Below are 27,557 nucleotides of genomic sequence, written 5' to 3' on the forward strand. Positions count from 1 at the left end.
TTAAATGCTTATAAACATTTTCATCAAAGCTTTTTACAAAGGAGATCCAAATTGTTTGTTTCATTCTCTTTCTGTTAAAAATGAAACATGGAAAGCCTAAGAGACTTACTTTACACAAACACTTTGAAGCCTGGGGTTAGAGTTGGGAGCCAAGCCAGCTGTATACTCTTCTTAGCTGGCTCCCTGACATGTTGGGTACCAAAGATGTACTAATGGTCTTCAACTTAATGATATGAGATGCACTGAATTGAAGGCAGTATATTTGAAATGTTAGATATGTTAACAGTGAATTTCTGGTAATTGAAGTATCACTCCAAAATCTTCCTTTTCCACTTTTTACTGAACTGTGCTTTTGCTGCAAATATTCTGTATAAATGTCTTCTCTTATTTTTCTTTGTATTGGGACCATTATAAATTGTTTTTTCTCTAATAGGGGATTAACAGAGATCGCAAACTCTGAAGCCTTTCTATGAAGCATTTTATTCATTAAATTGTTATTATTAATGCAGTCAAGCTGTTATTATTAATAAAAGTTAAGTATTCACACAGTACACCCACGTACTCTCACCTCCCCAGATGGAGCTGCAGTTGGGGACAAAGCCCAGCTGAGCAGGGGGACATGCCGATGTCACTTGGCTTTTAGGCAGGCGTTTGTGCAGTCCTTCAGAGGGGTGTTTGTTTCATCAGGTGTTCATGTAACACTGTAGTCTTCCTCTGCACAAAGCAGCTATTCCACTCTTGGATGTGGCCTGAGTTACACAACCTCTTGTGGATGCCGAGTGTGTTCTGGTGGCTTTGTACAAATTCAGCAAACTCGTGGTGTCCTGACTTTATCAATTCTTGCAGATCCAACAGGACTCCTGGTTGCCAGATCTTGTCTGTGAGTTTGTACACACTCCCTACTCAGCAGGTACATTTCCTCTTTTCATCCTTTTGTTTTCTGGTAAATATTTCTCCATCCAAACCTATTGAAACTTAATACAAACTGACATAAAGGGGGCCGTTCTGACAGGATCAATCCTACATCTTTCTAGTCGTTTTGCCTGGTTTTTTTCTAAACTTCAAAAATAATTGACTTATCAAATTTCATAAGACTGTTCTTCAGTTCAGAGTAGTTCTGTCAGAGTACTTAGTAGATTCTCTAAGTTCTCTTCTAACTCAATTGCCCAGATTTCTTTCCTGTTTCCCACTCCTGCATGACTCTAAATAATTCCTCCAAGATTTAGATGTAAATATCCTTCAAATATTACTCTCTTTCTTCCTAGATGTCTCTTACTTTTAACAAAGCCAATGTATATACACTCCATTCTTTCAAATTTCATAATATTGCCCGTAATCTCACTTTTTTAGTATATCTCTTCATGTTGTAAGTAACTGCAAAACCATGAAGTATCAGCAGTGAACAGAAAATGGTAGATGGCACACCAAAAATCATTTAGTCACTATCTGATACCATTCTGTCCCTTGACATAACTTATCTGCCTCTCTCTGCTCCCCTTTAATGCTCAAATTTGTAACTTTCTCTTCTGTTTTGATACTGTGCATTTTTTTTTTCCAGGTTTCCATCATCTCTTTCAACACATATTGTTTCAGTGCCTTGTATATTGGTGTTAAGTACTGTGGGATGTAAACAGAAGTTGGCCACTTCATGTGGAGATCCTGCATAATAAGACTGCAAGCAGCAGTCGCAGCATGGAGGTCTAGTGTGTTACTAAACCCATCAGGGAACAATTAAAAGATCAAGATTCCCTATATCCTAGAAACACATCAAATAAAACTTTGTATCTCTGGAATGCCCAATAAGCAATTAGGTTGATTTATATAAACTGATTGCAGTTTACCTCTAGTCTGTAGTGCACAAAGTGTCGTTAATATTAGCATTTGCTGGAATTCAGAGGATTTGAACAGCTTTATGATAGCTAAACCAAAATCTTGTTGCTAAAGAGAAGTAAACTGAGCATTTTTAAAGAAATGAGTAAAATGTATTCACTGCTCAAAAAACTAATATCTGTTCAAGCAAATTTGGAATAGCAGTTTAGTTTAATGTGTTTGGAATATGTCTATCATCAAGGCTTTAGCAGCCATACATTGCAAAAATATGGCAGATATAAAATGTAGGTTTTGTTCTTACCCTTCAGATAATTAAAAAATATGATTCTCAGAAAAGAACTCATTGTGAGGACAGTCATTGCGAGCTCTCAGGATATTTATCAAACAATAACATCTCATATTCAAGCACCTCAACACTCTTGCTATTAGGTACCTTTTAAAAATAACAAGATCCTGCAGTTGTTGGAGGCAGTAGAACTTGGAAATCTATTACGTGGGGAAGCTGCAGGGTGAGAAGAGTAGAGGCATGATAAATGTAATGGTTTTGAAGCAGTAATAGATTTTTATTTGCCCAGTTATATTGACAGACAGAAAGAAGCCAATGTAAAACTGTCACATTTGAGTTTCATATTGTTAGGAAACTTTTAATTTGGATTTTCTTTTTTTCCTTTAAAAATTGCTGCATGAAAACTGAGTATTCTTGTAAGTAGCAAAACTATTAACCTTCGAAAGCTGAAGTCTGTTCACATAGAGGAATAGTTCGGACACTAGCATTTGACATGTTAATTGACAAACAGTAGTGACATTACAGATTCATCTTCAATGTCATTCTCGGCTCTAGTAAATTGTCATCGTTCCCTTGAAATCAGTGTCAACTGAGTTTTCATATTCCTTCAGTCCTTGACAACTTTGTGAAAAGTACAAATCTGGTATTTTAACTTGAAAAAAGACTGCACAGACATGATGCCTAAGTCAGAAACCCTCTAAAAAGCACAGTAACTTGGGGGATCTGGCATTTATTACAAAAGTGAACCATGGTAATGACTGTGAGGGTGTTTTTCCTATTTTAAAAGTTGAACCAGAACCATTAAATATTTCTATGTGGTAATTAAAAATTCAGATAAGAAAAATTTCCCACAGAGTTTCTCTATTATGCAACATCTGAAAAGATCTACCCAGGTTCTGGTGGAAAAAGAAATTATTAGCAACTTCTTTGGATTTAAGATTTGCTCTGATTTTATAGTCATAAACATTGGGCTTCTTAGGTAAAGTTTAATTGCTAACTTAGAATTCGTAATATGTACATATCATCTGGACTTGATTTTGCAACGTGATTAGAAAAAAATAACTTTCAGGCTGTTTGATACTGTCATCTTCTGATTTTTTTTTTCTCCATATGTAATAGCTATGAATTTTTCACTATGATGGGTGATATAAAATCCTGTCCCTGGTGAGGTCAATAGTAGTCATTAGAAGCAAGCTTTTTACCTCCTTTATTCATCTGTTCCTAAAAAGAATTTTATGCTGAAATTAAATTAGCTTCCTGCAGTTTGAGCAAATGTCTCTGATTGCATCTACACATTCCTCCCATGTTCAACCTTGTGCCAGATAGGATCTCATCATGTGTAATTTGATTTTAACAGGTCCAGATTAGCTCTGACAATTGGGATTCCACATTCAGGCATCCTGTAGACAGAATACAGGTTTGTGCTCAAGTTATAGACCATTAGTAAAGCAATCTTGCCTTAAAATTTTCCTGTGCTGCAGAAGGCCCAGTCTTGGATTCCTTCACTACAGATTTAAGGAGACAAAATCAGCTGCAAAAAGTTAATTTATGGTTTGGCAAGAAATTCTATCTAAACAGTTACTATGTTGTCCTATGCCGTCCTTGCACAAAGTATAGCTATTCCATGATTCTTGATTTTACCAGAGAGTTCTATTTTACTTAAAGCATTGAATACTTCATTCTGTAACTTAGAAGAAAAAAAGGAAGTAGTTTTTAAGCTTTCAAAAAATCTTTTACAAAACCATGTAAATGTCTGACAGCTCTGAACGTTAACTTTGTAAAGTTAAAGTTAACATTTTGTTCAATACCGTGAATCTGTATGGGTTTTGCTTGTCATCTAAAATCTATACATACCTAAACCATATGCATACCTAAACTCTACACAAAGGCTGCACATACAGCCTGCTCTAGTAAATGTCATTGTACTATAGGCTCAAGAATAGTCTGATCAAAATAATAAGTTTCCTAAAATAGTGCTAGTAGCATGGCTTTCTACTGGGGGATTGGGCCTATTTTTATCTGGTGTGGAAATCATGACTAAATTTTCCCTCTGGATGGGTGGCATGTTTTGAAAAATCTCTATGTAGAGATTTTAAGTAGTAATTCAAGTGAATTAGATTACTTAGAAACTTTACGTGAAATCACACCAAGCCAGCTCATGAAAATCTCTTCACTTCTATAGCAAAATAATTTGATAATTACTATCTTACTTTTAGTGTATGTACGGGACCTGGTGTAGTGGGTTGACCCTGGCTGGATGCCAGGTGCCCACCAAAGCTGTGTTCTAACTCTCCCTCCTCAGCTGGACAGGGGAGAGAAAATAAAATGAAAGGCTTGTGGGTCAAGATAAGGACAGGGAGAGATCACTCACCAGTTATCATCACATGCAAAACAGACTTGACTTGGGGAAAATACATTTAATTTATTACCAATCAGAATCGGAGTAGGGTAATGAGAAATAAAAACTAAATCTCTAAAAGACCTTCTCCCCACCCCTCCCTTCTTCCTGGGCTCAACTCCACTCCTGATTTTCTCTGCCTCCTTTGCCCGATCAGCACAGTGGGACGGGGAATGGGGATTGGGGTCAGCTCGCCATACCTTGTCTCTGCCACTCCTTCCTCCTCCGGGGCAGGACTCCTCACACTCTTCCCCTGCTCCAGCATAGGGTCCCTCCCACGGGAGGCACTTAGTTCTCCACAAACTTCTCCAACGTGAGTCCTTCCCATGGGCTGCAGTTCTTCACAAACTGCTCCAGCGTGGGTCACCCGTGGGGTCACAAGTCCTGCCAGGAGCCTGCTCCAGCGTGGGCTTCCCACAGGGTCACAGCCTCCTTCTTAAATATGTTATCACAGAGATGCTACCACCATTGTTGATGGGCTCGGTCTTGGCCAGCAGTGGGTCTGTCTTGGAGCCAGCTGGCATTGGCTCTGTCAGACATGGGGGGAGCTTCTGGCATCTTCTCACAGAAGCCACCCCTATAAGCCCCCTGCTACCAAAACCTTGCCATGCAAATCTAACACGCTTGGCTAGGACAGAGTTAGTTTTCTTCATAGCAGCTCATATGGTGCTGTGTTTTAGATTTTTGACCAAACCAGTACTGAGAACACACTAATGTTCTAGCTTTTGCTAAACAGCATCAAGGCCTTCTCTGTTTCTATCTCTGCCCCTCCAGTGATTAGACTGGGGGGTGCACAATAGGTTGGGAGGGGACACAACCAGGAAGATGACCCGAACTAACCAAAAAGATATTCCATACAATTATAATGCCATGCTCAGCAATAAAAGGGAAAAGAAGGGGGTTTAGGAGGAAGACCGATGCCCAACCAGTTCAGATACAAAGTCAACTGTGTATCTCACAGTAGGTGTTAAGTTAGTGTGTTCTTCTTCCCTTCACTCTTGAACTGTGGGTGATTTATCTCATCCTTATAGTAGGTTAACGATGAATGGACCTGGTAAGTGCTGCACTGTAAGTTCACTGAGTCTTTGCATCATATCATGATACCTGAATTGTGTGACAATTTGGCTGTTCAGTAGCACATTTAGGTTTCTAAAAAATTAGACTAATAGCGTATATCCTTTATGCACAAGAATTTTAACAGTATCTTCGATACATGTATATATATTTATGGTTGGACTTGATGATCTTAAAGGTCTTTTCCAACCTAAATGATTCTGTGATTCTATATATAAAGAAGAAAATGTGTGCTTAAAATAATATCTTATTTTGCTTCCTGTAAGCTTCATAGTGTTTTCAAAGCTATTTTTGGCTAATAAAACTCATTAATTTACAATTTTCAATCTGTCCTCTTGTTTACCATAAAAAGCAACTGATCTAAGAACAGAGAAATTTCATAACGAAATAGTTGGGGGGTTTTTGTGTAATTTTTCTCATAGACACCCTCTTCCCAGCACAAATAGTGAACATTTCCAAATCTAATGTAAGGAGGCAGGGGTTAAAAAATACCTATCTCTGTCTCCCCCTCTTCCTCTCCCTTTCCATCTCCCTCTCCCTAAAAAATACCTCTCTGTCCTTCTCCCTCCTCTCCCCTCCCCTTAATTGAGACGTCAGTTTCTACTTACAGCCATATGCAATGTGCCTTCCATGAGTTAATCAAATTACAAATAAGAATATTCCCATCTCTTTCCTGTCATTTCTACCTGGTTTGGTAAACTTTTGTTCCTTCACAGAAAATAATTTCTCCTCTCTCTCTCATCCCTAAGCAACAGAATGCTCAGAATGTTCTTTGTTCTTTTTTTGAATAGAAACAGTAGTATTTTGTTTGGAGGCCAGAAGTCTGCTCTGTTGATAATGACAGTCTCACCCTCTTTCAATTACAAACCCCTGCTCTACTGTATTATGGGACAGCACAAGTACCGGAAGACATGCTTGAAATTTTAAAGTCAAGAGTATTGCCAGAAATCTCAGACAGGAATATTTATACATTAATTATCCTACTACATTAAAAAAAAAAAATCCTGATTTTTAAGGTAAAATACATCTAAATTCGTAAAGCCTACTTTGATTTCAGGACTTTTTTTTTTGGTCCCAGTTAACATGATGTAATACAGAAATGTAAATTTTGGAGAAGAACAGTAACCAGGACTTTTAACAATAAGTGTAAGACATGAAGAGTAACATAAAAGCATAAAATTAAAACAGAATTGATGACTTCTAGTTCCAAAAGCAGATATAGGAAGTGAACCAAAATTCTCATACTGATTGTTCATATCCACAATTAATTACTCCTTTAGCAGTTTCTGTGGTTTAACTGCAAAATCTAAATAGAGTCCTGTAAATAATTAATTTGCCTTTATTTGCTTTACATTAAACAGGACATCTGAGTTTTGAGAGTAGGCAAAAACTACTGAGAGGACAAGAGTTGTGGGAAAAGTTAATGAAAAGATTAGTGATATTGTCAGAAGGAGGTATATATGCAACACATTGGGATAATTATATAATAAATGTGTATAATAGAAAAGAATATGGTGGCACTCGGGACGAGGAACTTAAGTTCCTGCCTTAATAAGGCAGATAAACAGCAGAGACTAGATGATTTAAAACAGAAATACTGGACAAATGAGTGCAGGAACTCTACAATTGGAAGGTTGATAGGTAACTCAGCTTTGCCTTTAGGTTGGTGATAAGAATAACTCTGTCACTGATGATATAAATTCATTGATGTTTCATAAAAGCAGTAAGATAGAGGCTAACCAAAAATAACTGCTGTAAGTTAAGCTGTAAGTAATAAATCTATATGGTCAGAGGGAAGATGAAAGATAAATAAATACACAGTATTCTGTATTCCACACGTAAACAGAGATTGTGATATTGTAAGTGTGGTTCGTTCATGTCAACTAGGTGTAGAAAATAATGCTCACATTCATTTGTATGGACAAATAAAGATGATTGCAGTGTACTGAAATCTCATCTAAATATATAGTGCAGCACTGTAGTACAGGAAGGTTAATGGCTTAGAGCCAAGGTGTAATAAAGTGGCTCTTCCCATATGAGCTGCAACCAATTTTTCTGCACTCAATGAATAATGGAGAAACAAATGGCAACAGAGGCAAAATCAACTCTGTGTCATATGAATAAAGTTGAAAAATACAACTTTTACTTTGATTCTGCATAAGCTGCACTGACATCAGATAAATATTTCATAACAAGGTAAGATTTAGTCCATGAAATACATATTAGTGTAACTAAATGGGACACAGCTTGTCCAAATGAAATTCTCATTGTGCCGTAGACTTTAAAAATATACTAAAAATCAAGAAAGTCTCATGCATCTTGTATGTTCTTGTCTGTGTGTAAGATTGTTAGCCTTCTGGAGTATAAGTGGCCTTTATATTGTAATATTTAAATATAGAGAATTACAATGAACTCATTATTTATAATCCGTTCTTCCTGAGGATACACTGGAGATGCTTTGAACTAGGTTCTACAAGAAAATCTATATGTATCTTTGGAAAAGATAATCAAGACCGTATATTTCATATCAATTATGGGAAGAGATGGATCTTAGGTTGTAATTAAAAACAAGAAAGAAAACCACAGAAAACCCCACCCAAACCCAAACAATATCATGGTTTCCATTCCACTCTGTTCAGGAATTTAGCTAGAAAGAGGATATCCTCCATAGTAATAGCTTCAGTCATCTGAACTGCAGGAGCCACTAACAGTAGAAATGCTAAGTGAGATTAATAGAAGCACACATACCTACGCCTATCCTATTTGTTTGAAGCTAGGTTATATTATGAGAAGAAATGTTATGGTAAGAACAATTTCTTGCCTTCTGAGAGGCAAATAACATGGATTCATCCCAGAATTCTAGGGCAACTTAAATATGACATCACAGAGCTATTAATAAGCGTGTTTAACCCATTAACTATTTTGGCTTTGGTACTAAAGGAAAGAAAGTAATTGAGTAAGACAGCGGCTTCCATTTGTATGGCTCAAGATGAGTATCAGATCTTGAGAGGCAAGAGTAAAGTGCAAGAATTTACCAATTTATGAATAAATACCATAAAACAAGGAAGAATATGAAGATGGAAATCATACCTCACAAATCCACTAGAGTTGTTTGAAGGATTCAGTGTGCCCTAGGGCTAGAGGATCTCACTGATGTAATGCATCTAAATTTTCAAGAAGATTTTGATAGTGTCCTTCACCAAAGGATCATAAAGAAGCTGATTTGATCATGGGATAAAAAAGGAAATTGCTTCATATACTGCAAACTGGTTAAAAAGATAGGGAAACTGTTAGCATTAAACTGTCACTCCTCATGGGGGAGCATCCCAAAGAGTGCATTTTTTGTGCAGAGGAAGATTGCACTTTTTAAACAGATACAGGTTTATCTGCAAAGTGCTTTGATTTGTGTCATGGAGTAAGTCTTCGAGTGCATACAATTGTTTATTTTGGATGAAACCAGAGTGGAGAATATATTTCAGGAGCATATCTAATATGCTCTGGCCACAAGGGCTTCAGACTAGACTAGAGCTAGTCCCAAATACAAAACCACTTGAAACGTATAGCATTGGTATCACATCTTCGGTATGAACCATTTCGCTCTACAGATCCATTCTTACTGGTCTGTCCTACCTGATAGTGTAGACACAACAAGGAGATCTGTGCTTGGACCAGTATTATGCAATATATTCATAAATGATCAGGAAAAAGGAGTGAATATTAAGAAGACAAGTTTGTTGTTGCTCCCAGTATCAACAAATACTCCCAATAATCAAAACATACTGATTTTGAAGAGCTGCAGAAAGATCTTCTCTTACTGTGTGCCTGAAGAGTAAAATGGCAAATGAAATTCAGTGTTACTGCATGTAAATTAATGCACATGAGGAAACCCAACAGGGTTAAAACACTGCCAATATTGAATGAGGACCAAGCAACAAATATATTTGAGGTTACTAAGACAACCTTATGGAAGTGGCTGTGAATGTTACAGAAAAAGAGTCAAGGAAGAAAACTGAATCAACAATAAAAATGTTGCAAATGACTGATGGTGGAAGAAAATGAAAACCAGAGGATAAATCAAAGCTAAATGAATCCTGAAGTTACCTGGACAAGAGAAAAATAAAAGATCCACTGTGTATGTCAGGGATCATAAGAGAGGAAAAGGAGTCCAACAGGCAAATATGTTCAAAGCTTCAAGATCTATTCTGATAGATTTTTAAACTGCAAATTGGTGTTTCTAAATCAAACAGGTGGGATGCAAACCATAGAAAGGAAATAATTGATAGCTAGAGTCTTCTGAGGATCTATATAAAGATAATGAACTATTACATGTTATTGACTGGTCAGGAGAAGAGAACCACCAGCATTAAAATTTAAAATTGCACTTTTAATTAAAAGGCTCAGGAAAAAAAACCACAAAAACCCAACACATATGATAATAACTCAAGGTAACTTTTTAAATGGGACTTCCTACATTTAATGTGTTCATGTATTTAGGAAACTGGACCATGCACTAACATCAAGAAGTGTTGCTTGGCAGTAGTTTGCAAACTGTTGAACAATTTCTTTGTTATTACATGTAAGGAAGGTCAAGCTGAAGTCACTTTAGAATTTAAAGGAAAATGGAACAAGAGTTACCAACTAAGTGACCAGACTCAGAAAGGGGAGGGATACAAAAACTCCCATATAAATCTTGATAATTTAATTGGAGAGGTATCAGAACTGGGTTGATTGTTTGCTGTCTTTAAAGCATTTTGTGCTGTGGGTTATGACAAGTTATGCCTGAGTGGTATTCCAGGTCAGCTTTCCACCACATCTGGTTATTGGCTATGCCACAAGCATAATTGCCTTTAAAAACACAAGTAACATAAGAGATATTTTTAGTCTGCAAAGATGCAGTGTGAATGTATACACTGTTACTTTCTCTCTTAAAATTCTCTGTTGGAGATGGCAATAGTACAAAATGGAAATATTGTAAAGATAACCATAAAACAAAAATCAGGTTAATCAATAACTTTAGGTATTCCAGTTACTTTGTCTCTCCAGAAACTCTAGCGGCTTTGGGTGATAGGTTGTATGGGATAGGAAAAGAGTATGGAATCTTGATTAATGTATTAAAGATGAAAATGTTGATCTGTAGAAGAACAAGACCTGAAGACACTCTGAAAGATAAAAACTTGGGGGTTTATAATTATTAATAATATTATTATTATTATTACTATTATTACTGCCATATAGTCAAAAATCAACGTAGATCATATGAATGACCTAATTGAAGATGATACCGCGTATCATGAGAAGACTAATAATAAAAAGGCTTTGGATGAATGTGACAAACTTGAAAAAAAAAAAAAAAAATCTGATTTCTGTGGGAAACTGTGGAAGATGTACCTACTTCCATGGCCAAGTATGACTGGAAGGAGAAAAAGAAATGGAGAAGTTTTAGAAAAGTTTTTTTTTATTCTACAAATATTGAGTTATTTGAAAAGTAAACCCATTAACAATAAAATGGCAATGAATGAGCACCAGAAAAGATTGTGCTAATAGGGCCTCTATTCACAGCACAGAGCACCTTTATTTTTTTTAATATGCAGTTGTAAAGAAAGTGAGCACCTATGAAATACAAGGATCCACAATACGAATCCATACATCTTAAACTCTGTATGTACTTCTCATCAAACATATGCTGATGGTTCCACAGATTGTGGAAGGACTTTTGTGGTGACAGACGGCTTGTCTGTCGGTGACAGCTTGTAAGACTTATCTTCCTGTGTTCATTACATTTCTTTAGTGCCTTTCATGGTGAATGTCTTGTTTGTCTGCTTTTTGATATTGTTAATATATAAACTTTATTCTAATAAATGGTCTTTATGTTCAATCTCCCACATTGTGACACTAATACTAGACAACTGAAGATTTGCTCAGAGCAAGCCCTTATAATGGTTCATTAGCCTATTGCTCTGCCATGCACTGTCTCTTAATTAGATATGGATCCACCACGCACCACAGAAAATGGCTTGGGACACTGACATGCAGAACAGATATTCAGATACAGCAGAACAGAACAGGGAAAGGAAACAAAAATGTTTCATGGTGGAATCAGAAGGGACTTATGGAATAGAATTCATCAGCGTGAAAAAGTAATAGATGAGGGGGCAACAGAATAAGGCCTACACAGAGATGAATGGTATTAAGATGATAAATAGAGAATGATTAATCACAAGAAGTCCACTCAGTGAAATTATCGGTTAGCAAGCTTAAAAGAGAAATAAGTATTTTTCTACACTATCTGTAATTATAGGTATAAATTACTTCAAAACAGATAAGTTATCAGTGCCTGTTAAATGCAGCATTCCAAATGCAGTCTCTAGTTCTGAAATCCCTGATGACCTGTAGCTGTGAAAAATACACCAGTGAAAAATACACCAGTGCAAGGACAATTCTGCACTTGCTGTGTTCCCATCTTCTTCCCTACCACCCTCCCCTGGATAAGGAAAAATGGAATGGATGGTCCATTGTCCTGACACAGTGTGGTAATTTATAAACTCTTCTATATGTCTTATATAATTATGTCAGAATGTGAATATGATGCCCAATAATAGCTGATAGGATCATTTCCACAGTAGATTTGCTGCCAGCCATTTTGAAGAGTTTTTAACAGAAAACACACAGTGAGTTGATTAATGTATATATGTAATTAACCAGAGTAGAAGCAGAATCATGTAATTAATTACTTTATTCCTTTGATTTAACATCTTTAAAAGTCAAATGCATTCTGGAAAAAAGTTGACAGAATTCACAAGCTAATATTTTGGATACTATCCACTGTAACCACTGAAAATGTTAATCCAGATGACATTTGGATGAGTAAAATGAAACCTTATTGGATTTAGTGAGGCTATTCTTGTGACAAAGCTTTACTCCTATTAGCAGCTGAGGTGGTTTTCTTCTTATTCATTATCCTGTTCCTATGAGTGCCTGTTTGACTTTCACGCTGTTGATGTAAATGAACCCTTTCATTGATGATGATAATATAGTAGAGCAGCAATATGTGTGTATAATTGTACTCTTTAAAAGTACCTTTTAAATTTAAATCCAAGCTGCAATTATTTTAGATATGCAAATGATCAAATTGAGGGTAATGCTACAAGAGAAATTCATAACAGGTTCAAATCAGAATAGAAATGGCTATTTCTGCCTTAGGCTTATTGAAGGCATCCTGATAGAATCCAAATTCATACCAAGCTGACTAAAAGAAATAACACCTTGTAAGCTTTATGTCCTCCTGTCATAGTCCAATACTCTCTGTCCAGGTTCTTTCAGAGAAACCCTCCTCCACACAAAGAGGGCTTAACCTGTAATACTAAATTTGCTTACCATTATATGGGATTTTGATTTAACAGAGTGATATAAGCAATGTACTGAAATCACAATACAAGGATGACATAGCGATTGCAACATACAGTTGAATCACAGTACAAATATAATTCCCATTACTGGTCTCTCTACATGCTCACCACCATGATGCTGGGCATCCCCAGTCACTAGGAAGGAATAATAAGTTGAAGCCAGCTCAAGTCCATTGCTCTCTTCAAAGTTCATGTTGCTTGTTCAGTTTTTATACCCTATGTTAGACTAAGCCATGTTTACACTTTTCCCATGCTGTTCTGTCCAACTCAGGAAGATTGTACTCTCTGTTAATTAGCTCTGGGAAGGCCATTTACATAACCAGTTGACGCACTCAACTGATACAAACAGTTGATCCACTGATAGTCATTTATCTAAAGCAAAGGCCGCTCACTGCTCGCCTTGGTATTGAGTTAAGTTTGGCTTTCTTTGCAACAGTCAGTCATTCCCTACGTTCTTCCCTGATCTTCCAAGTACATTGCTGTTGCCCGTCTCTTCTGAGCCATCTTCCATTGCAGGGGTTTGTTGATCGATCACTCCTCCTTATGCTTTTTGGAAAAGAGCCAGTTCCTATATACAAAATCTTGAATTTGTCTTGGCGCATCTCTTTTTTTTTTTTTTTTTTTTTCTTTGGGAGTAATTTGGTTTTACTTACAAACAAAAATTCAGAGCAATTCTTGGGTGTATTTTAGTTCACAACAGAACTGATTTTCTGAAACAAATTGCCCAGTCACTCCCACATGCTGTGTTTCAGTTAGTTTCACAGAACAGTCTTAGAGCTTATGAATTTGTTTGCTTCAAGATTAAACTAAAACTAGAAAATGCAAGGGTGCACTTAATGCTTAACACCCACTCATGGGCATTCAGTCCATAAGATCAGACAGGTACTAAAACTCTGCAAAACACATACAATGTAGACCTCAGGTCCTTGGCATGAGGTGTTTCACTTTGCAAATTTGCTCTTATTCCACTCTAAAGAGGCTTCCATTGTCTTCCTGGGAGTACAGAAATTCTGTTCTGCATTAGAGGGGTCCTCAAGGCATTACATTTCGGCACATCTAGCTCACAAAAAGTGTTTTGTAAGAGTTGTTGTTTCATTGATCTTTGTTTGAACATTTTGTTCAATAATGGCTGCATGAGATGATCTAGAGATGATAATTTCCTAACTTTGCACATTGAAGACATATCTATTTTGATATGTCAGCTTTGATTACAGCATACATAGACATGCTTGAACTGGTTAGCTCGAAAACTGGCAGAAGCCCATTTGGGAATCATAAGCTTCCTCTGAAAAGTCCATACTCTATTTTGAATCCTTTGTTGTTTTGACTTTCTTGCTGTCATTACCCATGGTAAACATAATGATCCTTTACGTAGCCTGCAGTACTGCTTTCCAGTTACAGTGTCACTTCCCAGTTGCCATGTCCTTTTATTCCTATTTTCCCCATGCTGAGACAAGATTGTTTCCTGGGCACTAATACAAGTGATACGCTTTAGAAGACACTTGTATGTGAGTCGCATATTGGGATATTGTAACAAATAACAATCAAGGCTCTGTAAGACATCTGATAAAAATGAGACATTGTCCCTAATGTCTTTCAGGTAAAGGACAATGAGTACTGTGTATTTTTGTTGAGAAAGAACAGAAACAATCTTTCATAAATACTGAGTGTTGGGGGGGAGTGGTTGTTGTTTGTTTGGTGGTTTAATATTCAGTAAAGCTATAACAGTCTTGGTCTTATTAAAGTAAAAGTTGCAGCAGCTTAAAATATTATTGCATTATGAAATTATGATATCTGGAGACTGATTGTTTTTATATAATTATTGCAGTAAAGATGCTTGAAATGACAGCATTCTCACTCTATTCTACAGTCTTTTTTCCCCTCATTTCTTCTGTTGGCTATCTTTCTATGTTAGGAGATCAGTATTAAACTAGGGGACTGCAGAGGATGGTGAAAACCTTTGCATATCAAATGAAATTAGAAAATAAGTTTAATTAGGAAGAGAAGAATTACAATCCACTGTAACTCATGTACAATCAGGCAAGGTCTTAATTCAGATTTAAAGGTGAGAATTCCAATAAGGAGCTGCCTCTATAATGATCTTGATTCATTCACTATTGGCATAAAATATGTTAATAGCTTGTGCAAATATATACATGTATACATGGGTGGTTTATATCCTGACTTTTAACTTGAAGTATTTATTTTCAGTTAAGTTTTGATTAAAAAAAAATCTTTTCTGAATATTTGTTGTGAAGTTTGTCTTGGGGAAGGTAATGCATCCTAGAGAAGATAATATTTTCAGTCAGTGATCTAAGTATTTAGGGCATCTCTTTTGAAAAGTATTCCAAACAGACTCACTTTTATAGTGGAACATTGTGCCCTGGGAGTGTTGTTGATATGTCTCTCCATCTCCTTGTGAAAATAATGTATCTGTTCCTCTTGGACCAAACTTAGGTCTCGTGGGCCTTTGTATTTTTGTCTTGTTCTTTGGAATTATTTAACTTGTCTTTATTAGGGTTGAGAAGATATGAGGAAAGTGAGCTAGCTACTGTAACAGCAAGAGAGAGTTTGGACTGCAGAATTTGCAAGAATGATCAAAGATAAAACTCACTTCCAGATAGATTTTTCTAATTTCAGCCCCATGATAGAAGATTTAAATGAAACCACTTAGAAATAGCATGATACTGGTGACTTAATTTAAAAGTAAAACTGTCAATAAATAGGAAGGTATCAGAGGTGCCAGAACAAGTATCTGCCAGGTTCTAGTGATTTACCATCATCAGACTTCACCAATGGATGGAGGTGTTGATCTCTTCTGCAGCTATGCATTGTCAGAAGTCTTATGCATTATCACAATGCTTGTTTTTAAGAAAAAACATTTATTTCGTTGCCTTCAGTTACTCATATTTCTCAGTACTCACCATCCTCCTCTCCACACTTCTTGTTCTTTGGCAATATAGTTATTAAGGTTACGAGGTGCTATTCCATGCATCTTTGGATTGTATAGTAATGGCTGCACAGTTTCATTGTCGATGAATATGGCTCTGATAAAATTAATGAGATTACCTGTGTAACAACCATATCATTAAAAATATCCCAAACGTGTGTACCCAACTTTCAGCAACACCTTGTAAAACAAGTGATCTAATTTGCAATATCAGTATTTTTTACCCTTGAAAGATGTTTTTTCTAGGGAAAGCTGAATTAAAGTATTAGTTCAGCTTGTCATAATAATTGTAATAATTATCAAGTATTGTATGTTCTGAAGTGCTGTCCAGGAGTCTTACAAATTCTAAGAAACATTTACTCTGAGAATTAGAGAAGATAATTCATCTTATTTTATCCTCAATTCATCTTTGAGTTGTCATATTTTTTTCATTTTTTTTAAGATTAAGAAGATTTAAATTAGTAGTAATACTGATGAATCACATTTTTGTAGACAAACTGAATACTGTTTCTTCCTGTGAAGTTGGGAGTTGTCATGAACATGATGCAATTGCATGAAACAAAGAGTAAACAAATAATATGAAGGTTAAGGCTCCTACTGATAGTAATACACATAGTTAATTTTAGCACAGAGTTTGATCAATTCAAGGGAAAAAACGATCCCTCTAAGGAGAGTCTCTGTAAGATTTAAGCATTTCTTTGAGTACTTTAGCTGGAGTAAATTGTACCCTTCATGAAAACAGTTCCAAAATTCTTCCTTTAAATTGGATCTGGAAGTTCCTCTCACTAAGCAAACTTGTTTTGTAAATAAATACCATTATATGTATGTTGAGAAGGAATGGTGCAAAAAACCAAACACAGTTTTCAGTCAAACTTTGATTGTAGCCTAGTTGAGAGTTTCAGGAGAAGTTCCTTATGGCACTGTCACTTTGACATAGAAGGAAAATCTAGACAATTTATTGTGAGAGACAGGGAGTAGGAAGGTGCATATTTATATGACATATACCAACCATCTGAGCAGAGCTAATGTAAATAGAAGGTAACAAGATTCCCTTTGTTGTGTCTAATCAGAAGAATTTAGTGTCTACATTTCTAATATTTCAGTTTGTGAGTTTAAAAAAAAGAAAAATAAAGTAGCTCTTTCCTCCTGTAGTTTCAATTTGAAATTCAGCATTTTTTGGCTAGGTCCACAGATTTATAAATTGCTTAGAATTTCAACTTTGGCTTTTCATTCAGAGTTTCTTTACAAAGAGCTTAATTTTGCATAGTACTAAACACTTTATGAAATTTTTTAATGATCTTAAATTAGTGTTCCAAATGCCAGTTGAGGTCCTTAGAAAATTTTAGCCGAGATGGTGATATGATTTCAGTGTTAGATGAAATGTTTTATTATTAACTTCTAGTATCATATTGTTTGTATAAATACTTCTGATGGAGAATCTCTTTCTCAGGATTTAGTTTTACTAATTTAAAATACGCTGGATCTTTCCATCCCTATAATTGAGTAATTATATGTGAAATAATTATTTGCAAAATAAATTATTATCAGATCTGACAGAGCTGTTGTTGATATTGCTGTTTCTCTTTTGTTCATTTTTACTTAATTTTGTACAAATAGGTTTGTTCAGTCAGTTTGAAATGTTCTGGGCCAAACTGAACAGTAAGACTTAAGGCTAAAATCTACCTGTAGGCAAAAGTTGTGAATTAAATGTGATTAACATAGGACTTAAATATTTATAGAAGAATGAGGTATATGACTTTCAGCTAGAGACAGTTAGACCCTAAGTGGAAGATACTATCCATAAACAACTGGTGTGAATGTTCCTGTCTTAAATTATATTTATTGACAGAACAGAGGACCTGAAGCTTCCAGCTGACCAAGTTTATTTCCTTGCAAGTTATGGCCCTATCATCTATAATTCAGGTTGCAGAGAGAGGCACTACCATGCCAGAAGTTGCAGAGTGACAGTACCCAGTTGTCCAACCAAAGACTGCCACTGGCACAACAGAAGCATGGAGCAAATCTGCCAAGCCTTGTTAGGCTCTCAGGATGTGCATTTGTTAGTGTTTTAGCTGGGTTTAGGAGAGCTCTAGTGAAGTGAATATCCTATTTCTTTCCATTTGCTGTGCCCTGGTTCTCATTGTGTCATAGTCTCACGATGTATGAACAGGATTTCTTCAGGGTGAAACTGAGCTGGAAAATGAACTCCAGGACTCTGCCAAATGCACTCTCACTTCAAATGGGCATTTAGTCCATGGGACCAGGCTAGGGGTAGTCCAAAGCATCAAAAAAAATCCCAAACAGTTAAGCCAATGAGCTTTGAAATATGCGTAGACATGAGTCTGGTATTTTGCATCAGCACTTTCTCTCTACAGATTTGTTGATCCATGCTATTTGCTAATGTAGACATAGTTTAAGATTGCTAACAGATTAATCAGCAGTCAGAACAGATAAGTCTGCTTCTCCTCTTGTACTCATCTGAATAGCTGCAATTTACGTGTCTTTAGAATAGGTGTAAATGAAAACTCAGCCACTTGTTTTTGTGTTCCTCCGTATGCCAGTCTTCATCATACCATTTCATCCAGATTAAGTCTAAACTAGCTGGATTCCACCCAGATCTGACTTTCTCTGTCAGAAATTAGGAAGAGAGAGAAGCAGTTCTGTCAGAGACTGTTGAAAGTTAAAGTAAAGGAAATGTCATTTGTATTTGTGCAAACTTCTAGTGCTGCAGCAAAAATCCCTATCCCATGGTACTGTTCCAAAATGCTCAACAAAACCTTTTTATTTTCAAAGAAATACATAATTCAAATAAGGTTCTTGATTGTACTGTCTATCTAGAGAAGAAAACTTGAGTCAGACTCTGGAGTCCCACAAAATCATCCAAGGGTAGCTACAATTTAATCAGGGATCGATCATTCTGGATGTTAGTACCTCATTTAGATGATTGGAATAATTCCTATTTGTAAGTGATGTTTCAGGCTGTCTGTAAACCAAGACTCACTTTACCGTAACAGTGGTGCTCAGTTCACATTCGCTAATTTATTCTCAGAACCATGAGATGCAGGAAGATACGTGTGTGTGTGCATTTGTATGTGCTTTTGTATGTGCCCGTACCTGTACACGTGTGTGTCTATGCAGAGATACTGACGCAATCAGAAGCCTTTTGCCCAGATGTGAAGGGTAGGACGGAAGAGAGGGTGGGAAGGAGTTTGCAGTCAATGTGCCGTAATGCAGCTATTTCAGTTTTTGATCCCTTTGCCTGTTAACTTAATATAAAGTAGTTAGACATCATAATTAGTAGTGTCTAATCTTACAAAATTTTTGTCATAAAATTACTTCACACCATCCAAGACTTTGTTAGGTTTCTTGAATGTAGAACTATGAAATTGCTATTAAACAAAAAGAAGGAAAATAAAAATGGAAGTATGTATGACTCCCTTGACTTCAGTTTTTGAAAGTATATTTTCCTTTGTAATGCAAAACCTACAGTTTCAGGGTTTTTTTTATAAAAAATTGAGATTTAAGTAGTTTTAATTTCAGGATTTGATTTCAAATCATAAATCAAAAACTGCTCTGGTTCTGCTGTCGGTTTGGAAAAATAAATGATAACAGTATGAAAAAAGCAAAGAACAGAAAATATGCATGAGAACAAGGTTCCCCTAGTATATCAAAGTATGTGCCCATTTTATGTGACTGAATAAAAATATTAAATATATTGTTAGCATATACTATAATGCAAAACTTTGGAAAAAAGACTATAAATAAGTGGTGTGAGATTTTGTGTCACATTATCTATTGCTAGAACTCTCAGATTTTAAAGGAGTTATAGCAGTACAGTTTTTTAGTTTATGTACTGTTTGTTTCATCTGTAAGCTATGAATCTTACATAATGCTAAATTCATGCTTGATTTGTTTGGGTTTGGGGTTTGGGGGGAACTTATTTGTGTTCCATATATAACACTGTTTAAATCAATGTGAATATAATTTTACTTGTATTTATGTAAGTTACCATACAAAAAGCCATACGTATTTGCACCTCCGCTCAGCGTAAGTGATTCCTGCTTACTGCATCGTTTCTTTTTCTTTCTCACCCTACTGTCTGCTAGCAAGGCAGCTTACAGAAACTCTGCATGGCAAGCCTCTTTCTCTGCTCTTGCATTTCAGGGACCAACTGTATCCTTATGCAGTTACAGTAGCATATGTGCTTATGCTTTTATGTTCCTTGTAATCAGTATGCAGCAAGGTCTGCAACTGAGGTGCCTGTCAGGTGAAGCTGCCAGGAAGTCTTTGCTGAGAGGATGGAGGTGCCTGAAGGACTTCTAAATACGTAAGGGTCTGAAGGACCCTCAGATGCTTCTCACTAGCCAAAGCATTGCAATAGTTCTACTCTTTGTCCCTTCTCTTCGTTGCCTCTGTCCAAAGGATTAGGACTTTCTGGCTCATTTCAGTCACCATTGGCAAAATACTGTCTGTGCACCAAGGAACTTCTATTCCTTTTAGCTGTCCTACCTTCAATCATAGCTTCAAACATTAGGAGAATTCTGGTCTCAACTGTATTTTCAAAAAAATATATTCACAAAAGCAAACTTACTGACTTCTGGTGATTGTATTGAGCCAGTAGCTCATATGATACCAAAGGTGCTACAAAACCCCTGCTAGTAATTTATGAACCAAAGCCATTTCTGCCCTTGTGGCATAAATTGAGCTGTGTGTGCAGTGGGTAGAATATTGCTGTTAGAGAATATAAAGTTACCATTCCATCACAGTCTTTCACTACTCAGATGTCACTTATCTTTAAATAGAAGATCCAAACCTGAGATATAAAACTATTATCCATCATAAAATATCGCTAATACTGAAGAGCATCCTCAAGCATTTCACTGAATTTTATACTGAGGTGAAGAAAAGGAACTGTTCAAGAGTTGTGTAATTGCTATTAAAAGGTTCTTCAAGATACATAAAAATTACACCTGAACTGAAACCATTTATTAAAGGAGATGAGTAAAACTACTGAGGAGTGCTGCTGTTTTTCCCCTGGATATTACTACAGGCCTTCTTAAAATATTACACAAGTACTAATTTGTTTGGCTTTCAGGTCTGTGATAATTTGTCAGTGAAGTGAGTTTCCAGAGAAAATGGAAAATAGGCATAAGTGAAAAGAGAAGAGTAATGAGATTTGCCTTCTAAAAAAAAATTAAAAAAAATAAAAAGGAATTTGAAGAAAAGTCTCAGAACATATGGTCTGGAGGCACAGCCAGAATTGCAATAAAGAGGAAAGTGCAAGAGACTCTGGAAAGGACAGACATTTATGAGCAAATCCCATAAGTCTTTCACACCAATAATCTGAAAGCCACTCCAATAAAATGTGATACCTGTATAAGCCATGAGGCAGTCAGGAAAAATAATAATTGAACAGAAACGTAACCTGCAGTAAAAAATCAAAATAAGCAAATAGTGCAGGTAAAGAAAAGAAAGATGCTATACTAAACTCTCATACCTATGTAATGGAATGTTTGCATTTCAAACTGCTGTTAGAAAGCATATAAAGCAAGATATATATGAAAATTTACAAACTCTTATTACTGGAAAAGTAGCAGTGGTAAAAATGTTGTCTCATCAAATTTCCTGGAAGAACCATGTAAAAATATTACACAGATGAGTTAAGAAACTGAAGTTATTTCAGAAGAGCCTTAACATCAGTCATCTAAAAATATGAAATTGCAACTCATTATACATAGGTAGAATGTTAGAATATAATAAATACATGTAAAAATACACTAAATGTGAAAATACAAATGTGTGTATATATAAGTAAAAAGGCAAACACTGGCATACATTTCACACAGAGAAGTTCAGTAGACTAGACGATAGAAATGTATCTTGAGAAATACTTATTTGGTATGACAATGGTAGTCAATTTGTTTTTCCAGTTGTAGCAGGACATAGGGAAATATAACATAACATAACATAATATATATTTCTTTTCTGAATTTTACATTATGCCTTAATTTTAAACATCTACTTTTCAGGGTATTAAAATAGAAGAATGTATAGCTAGCACTTTTAAATAACTTTTTTAGTAAAGCATGATACGACAAAAATGAAGTAAACCCAACAGTTAAAATTTTCAGGCTCACTGGAACAAGAATAATATGTATTACTGAGTTGGGTTTGGTGAATTTTTCCCTCTGAAATAGTTCCTACAAAAACATCTTGAAATGTTTGAAAGTTCTCACTTCAACATTTTCAGCATAATGGACTTTTCATTTTTAAATGTAGATGATAACAAAAAAGTAAACATGAAAATAGACCATTTTGAAACCATCTTTACAATGGACTCAGCAAGATGTTTTCAGTTTTTGAATCTCTAGAAACTACCAAATTTCCCCTAACTCTATTTAGGATGGTATTTAATTTTTTTATCTTCCAAATTCTATTTCCTATCATATTTTCAATTAGCAATTATAGGCAACAAACATAATCTCTTCTAATATTAGTTATCCACATTGCTTCTGTCAAAGTGAACTCACTAGCCCAATGGTTCCTATTTTAACTATAATTTCACTGATGCTGATAAGCATCACAAGCAAGTTAGTAATTAATAATTTCAAATATTAGTGTGTGATTTTGACCCCATGTGCTTATAGGAACTGTGAGATTACAAATGTTGAATCTGATGAAATACCAAAAAATGATTATTGTTCTTCAGCAGAGTATCTCACATTGCTCAGAGAGACTATATAGCAAAATACAATTCATCTATGCTTAGAAGAAATTATATCTTGTATAAAGCTTTCTTGGGAGTGAAAATCAGGAGAGATCATTTCAAGATCTTGTTTGCCTTTAAGTGGAACTTCTATCAAACTGGAGGGGAACACAAATGAACCGAATGAGCAGTGAAGCTCTGATGAGCAGTGACACTTCAATGAACAATGACCTATCTCACTGTCTCAGTTTTAAAATACACAGAGTATCATTCCAGCCCCTCTTCCTGTGACAGTTTCTTTCCCCCTTCCATCAGTGTCTAAGAGAAGCAGATGACTGCCATAGAAGCTGCCTGCAGCCACAGGCCAGGACAGAAGCTCTGAACTTCTGTGAGCTTTGCCATAGGTGCTACACAAATAGAGTCTGAATGATTTGATTGAGAACAGTCTCCTGGCTGTGTTTCTCTAGACAGGATGAAATTCATTCAGTACTACCTTTGATAAGTGAAGAAGCAGGTAAATAAAGAACTAACCAACAGCACAAAAATAATCAAGACAGAGGAATTGTCTTGGTTTAGAAATAATTGTGGTTTGTTGACCAAAAAGATGACTTTTTGATTTATCAAACATTCCAAATGGATAAATATCTCCCAGATACTCCTCCGTGAACTGAAACTGAAAAGATGTTGTGCCCTTCTTGAACTGAAATGCCAGGGGCAAGGAAGAGAGAGGGCACTTTGCAGATGCTAGTATGTGTTAATTGCTATTTTACAGGCTTTTAATGGATTAGTTACCTTTCAGAGGTTCAAACCACAATAATGATATTGAAATACTTCTGTAAGCAATCACCAGTCTCCCAGTTGGTTCTATGAACAAAGAACATATTCCCACATTTCTCAACAACACTCAGCAAGAACTCAGGACAAAAATATTTTCACATTATGTCCAACAACCCTAAGCTCATTGAAATTTGCAGTGAGTAAGGGATGACTCTGATCAAAATACAACATTTGCTTTAGGTAACAAGACACTCTGCAGAGAGGTGTGACATTTAAAAAAGCAATTAAGGGAGGTTTGCAAAGAACTTTGATATGGCACAACTGATGGCTGTACTCTGTGAATACCTGGGTTAATCTAACTAGGACAGAGACTTATAGCCACAGTAGAATGAAACTGGAAAATATATCGATGATGACATCATTTTTTTTTTTCCAATTATTTATACTGAGTAACTGGTTCCTTGCAAAAAATCCATGCATTCACCAAAGAGAGCCTTGGAACTGATCTCACAGCGCATAATCAGGACATTCTTATGTCTCATTCAGCATTTGAAATAAACAGAAAGAACTACATTTCTATATGGATTCTACCTTTTAAAGCAATTTTAAGATAATATCATATCAAAATGTGAAAATTTTGGAACATTATGTAAGCAAAGATCATTTAAGGTAGAATGAATTCAGGACTTTTATTCCATTGCTGAAATCCTAGTAGCATGTCTCCATCAATTTGCTGTGATTTTTAGACATCTGCATTACCCGGGCCTATACTAAGTAGGTGAAGCAACTGGTAAAATTCAAGGGTAGCTGGTTAAAACTTTCCTAATATTAAAGGACAGACAAAAAAAAAAAAAAAAGAAAAGAAAAGATTAGAGACATTTAACTAAGTACCTGAAATGAGTAAGTTATTTAATGTTTTATTATGCCCTTGAAATTGAAAGCTTTCACTTTTGAGAACATCATATTTCTGCATAATAAAAAACATATAAACCACTTCACAAAATTATGCTTTTTTTTTTTTCATAAAAGCTTCCGTCTTTTAATAAAAAAAAGTGGGTTTCATCATATTTTGAAGACTGCACCCCTTCGATCATGATACAAAGGGTTTGTACCATCTGATTCTTCCTTACACTAGTGACATATATGTGTTCTGAATCTCTGAGTACAGATCTGCAGAGTTACAAGTCCATTATTTTGAATCAAGTGGCTTGGGGACTGATTTAAATCATGAATTAATTGTAGATTTTTATTTTTTTTTTAACATTAAAGTAAAGGAAGGGTAACATGACTCTGGCTAATAAATGGAAATGTGAATTCTGGAAACCTCAGCTGAGACAAAGAATGTGACTCTGCTCAGTTCAAAAGCAGCAAAGCTCTGTGGCTGCTCCAAGGCTGGTCTCAGGCTGCTTTAGGCAGCAAGTGCAGTAGGAACCAATAGGGCTTCAGCTAGCGTTGAATTTGTCCCACCAGGCTCTATTATTCAAGCGTCAATGGCTCTGTAGTCTTTATGCTCCTGCTTTTATAAAAGCAGAAATAGTGAGCAATCCAGAGGAAGGTCACTGAACAAAATATTAGCCATGGTACTGGTGCTTTACAAAGAACTATTTGTATGTATTTGGATCAACAATTGACTATATTTCAAAGACAAGGGTGCTCAAATGACCTTTTAAAACAGCTTCACTGTCAAAGCATCTGACTGGGACATAGAGATGAGTGTAGGATTTCCTCTTATTATTTTGTTATGAAAGAGAAAGTGAGAGGGGAAGGAAGATGAAAACCAACTATAAACACACAAAATGAGGATCAAAGTCTTTTTTTTTCATTGGGAAGCAATTCTGTTTACTTCCTGCTTCTGTCCAATCACATAAGTTTGTGAATAAAAATACTATTATTGGTATTAGCACATTATTATTTTACAGATGATACATTTTAAATTTCCAAACAGATTGTTTCAAGTTACATCTGTCCATAGCCATGATGTACATAAGTCACAGAGACAAGGCACATCTCTAAAGGCCTGCTTCCTGGTCCTTAGAAAATAAAAGAAACCCAAATCAGTCACAAGAAAACAAAGAAAAGAGCTGGCAGCAAGGCCACAGGACTGCACTTCACAAGCCTTAGGTAAGTGCTTGGAGAACACAAGTATCTACATTGAATTTAATGGAATCTGATGCTTTCAGCCTTAATATTATCAAAGTCTAATGGAACCTGCCAACTGAAAGTATTTTCATTAACTGTTCCTAAGAAATGAAGAATCTTTGAGTTGTATTATTGCTATCAAAGACTATACATTTTAAACTGTCTTTTCCTTTATTCTTCAAATTATTCTGTTAAAGACTTGAGATCTTAGCAGCTTTTGGCTCTTTTTTTTTACCCTTTCTTAAATGCTTTGAAATTTTCTGTTTTATGTGGGGAAGAGCAACACCAAACTATTTTAGCAACTTCTGTGTGTCTTTGCTGGTCTGTGGCTGGTATCCTTGGCTCCATGAGTCATCATGCAGACACCAGGCACTGGTCTAAATCTGGAGTGTCTAGGAGGAATCCTTGGTAGCCTCAGTTATGGGTCTTCTACGAGCCCTGAAGAAAGTGCAAAATACTTTGTCTTCCTTTGAACTCAGTAAACCAGCCCATGATGGCTTAGGAAGACGAGACGGATGGATGAGGAGAAATGATAAGAGTCTCTCCCTGGCAGTATCTGCAGACTATGATGCCAATATGGAACTCTGGACAAGTTTCCAGAGGAGTCTGTAGGAGCCCAAAGCAACTTAGGTTTTAAATACCCACACTAGAGTCTCAATATCAAAGAGCAGCTAAACAGGGACATTCAGATTTTCTTCTTGTGTAAAAAAGTAGGTGAACTTTGTTAATGAACTGTTCTATCTGTCTATCTTATCTATCTCTCTGACTATCTCAGTGGGAATTATCCTCAGAGATTCTGCCATTTTATGCTTGTGTCTTGCCAGATGGGCCTGATACTTAAATCTATAAAAATTAGATTTTATATATATTTGGAGAAAACAAAAATACTGAAGGTAGGAATCTTTGCACATTCTGGATTGGGTCTTGCCTTGTGTGTCAAAATAGATCATTTATTTTGTCTAGTTCTCTTAAAATCTAATCATGTTAAGTCTTCAGTTAGACTGTTTCGTTTTATTTTGCTGTGACTAGCTTTAAAATCTCTGCTGGAGAGAATCACATGGTATAATTCCTGTGCTTTCCTCCCATTTAGTCCTGAATTATAAATAAATCGTGTACCACAAGCACCAAACTACATATTATAATTGTGGTATTGGCTTTGATGGGGATTCCAATAAGACAGGAAATATAAATTATCTCCTCTTACATCTTTAGTCCCATATTCTTTGTATCTTTATGCTAATTAACGATAAACTCAGTTGTATCTGTCTGTCCACCTGGATCTGGATCTGTACCAACATTCCTTTTTCTAGGCTTTGAATTATTGATTTCTTGTTACTCTAAATTACCTTTAAAAAGGACTCTAATTTTGTCTTCTAATGACTTGTTATTAAAAAAAGTAGTTACTACACATCTCTTCACCACTCAGCAGTGTGTCTCTTGACAAGAATAGTAAATGCAACTCTGACATTTACTAGTGGTAGTCCAGATTTACTTTGTAGTAGGAAGAATTATTCTGAATGACTTTAATAGACTATAAGGCTCTTTTGCACACTGGGGAATAAGCTCTAATTTAACGCACAAACTCCCCTCTCCCTTGTCTTGTCAATTCTGGTATGTCTGTAAGATGAGCTAAATTTCATCACAAAAAAAGCTCTTTGGTTGTTGGGGGAAGGAAGGTTCCTGCCCCCAAAGACTACATGCAATATTATCTATTTCTTTTTTAACCCTTTACTTATTTGGCTGTGGAAGGCTCTTCCCTGATTAGTTACTGGTAAAAAATGGTGCTGTCATTTTTTTACCTGATTTGTTTCCTGTGCATAATCAGAGTCTTACCTGTTTGCATTTTGCTTTACATTTTTCTTGTTAGCACAAAAGAGACAAAACAGTTACCCTCAGGAGTATTGGTATCGGCATTTCAAAGGCAAGTGCAAATTTTGCTTTCCTTTAGCACTGATGGAATCTTACAAATCCAGTGCAGCAGCACAAAGCAC

This window comes from Haliaeetus leucocephalus, unplaced genomic scaffold (assembly GCF_000737465.1).
Source record: "Haliaeetus leucocephalus isolate CR32 unplaced genomic scaffold, Haliaeetus_leucocephalus-4.0 Scaffold328, whole genome shotgun sequence".
Classification (NCBI taxonomy): Eukaryota; Metazoa; Chordata; class Aves; order Accipitriformes; family Accipitridae; genus Haliaeetus; species Haliaeetus leucocephalus.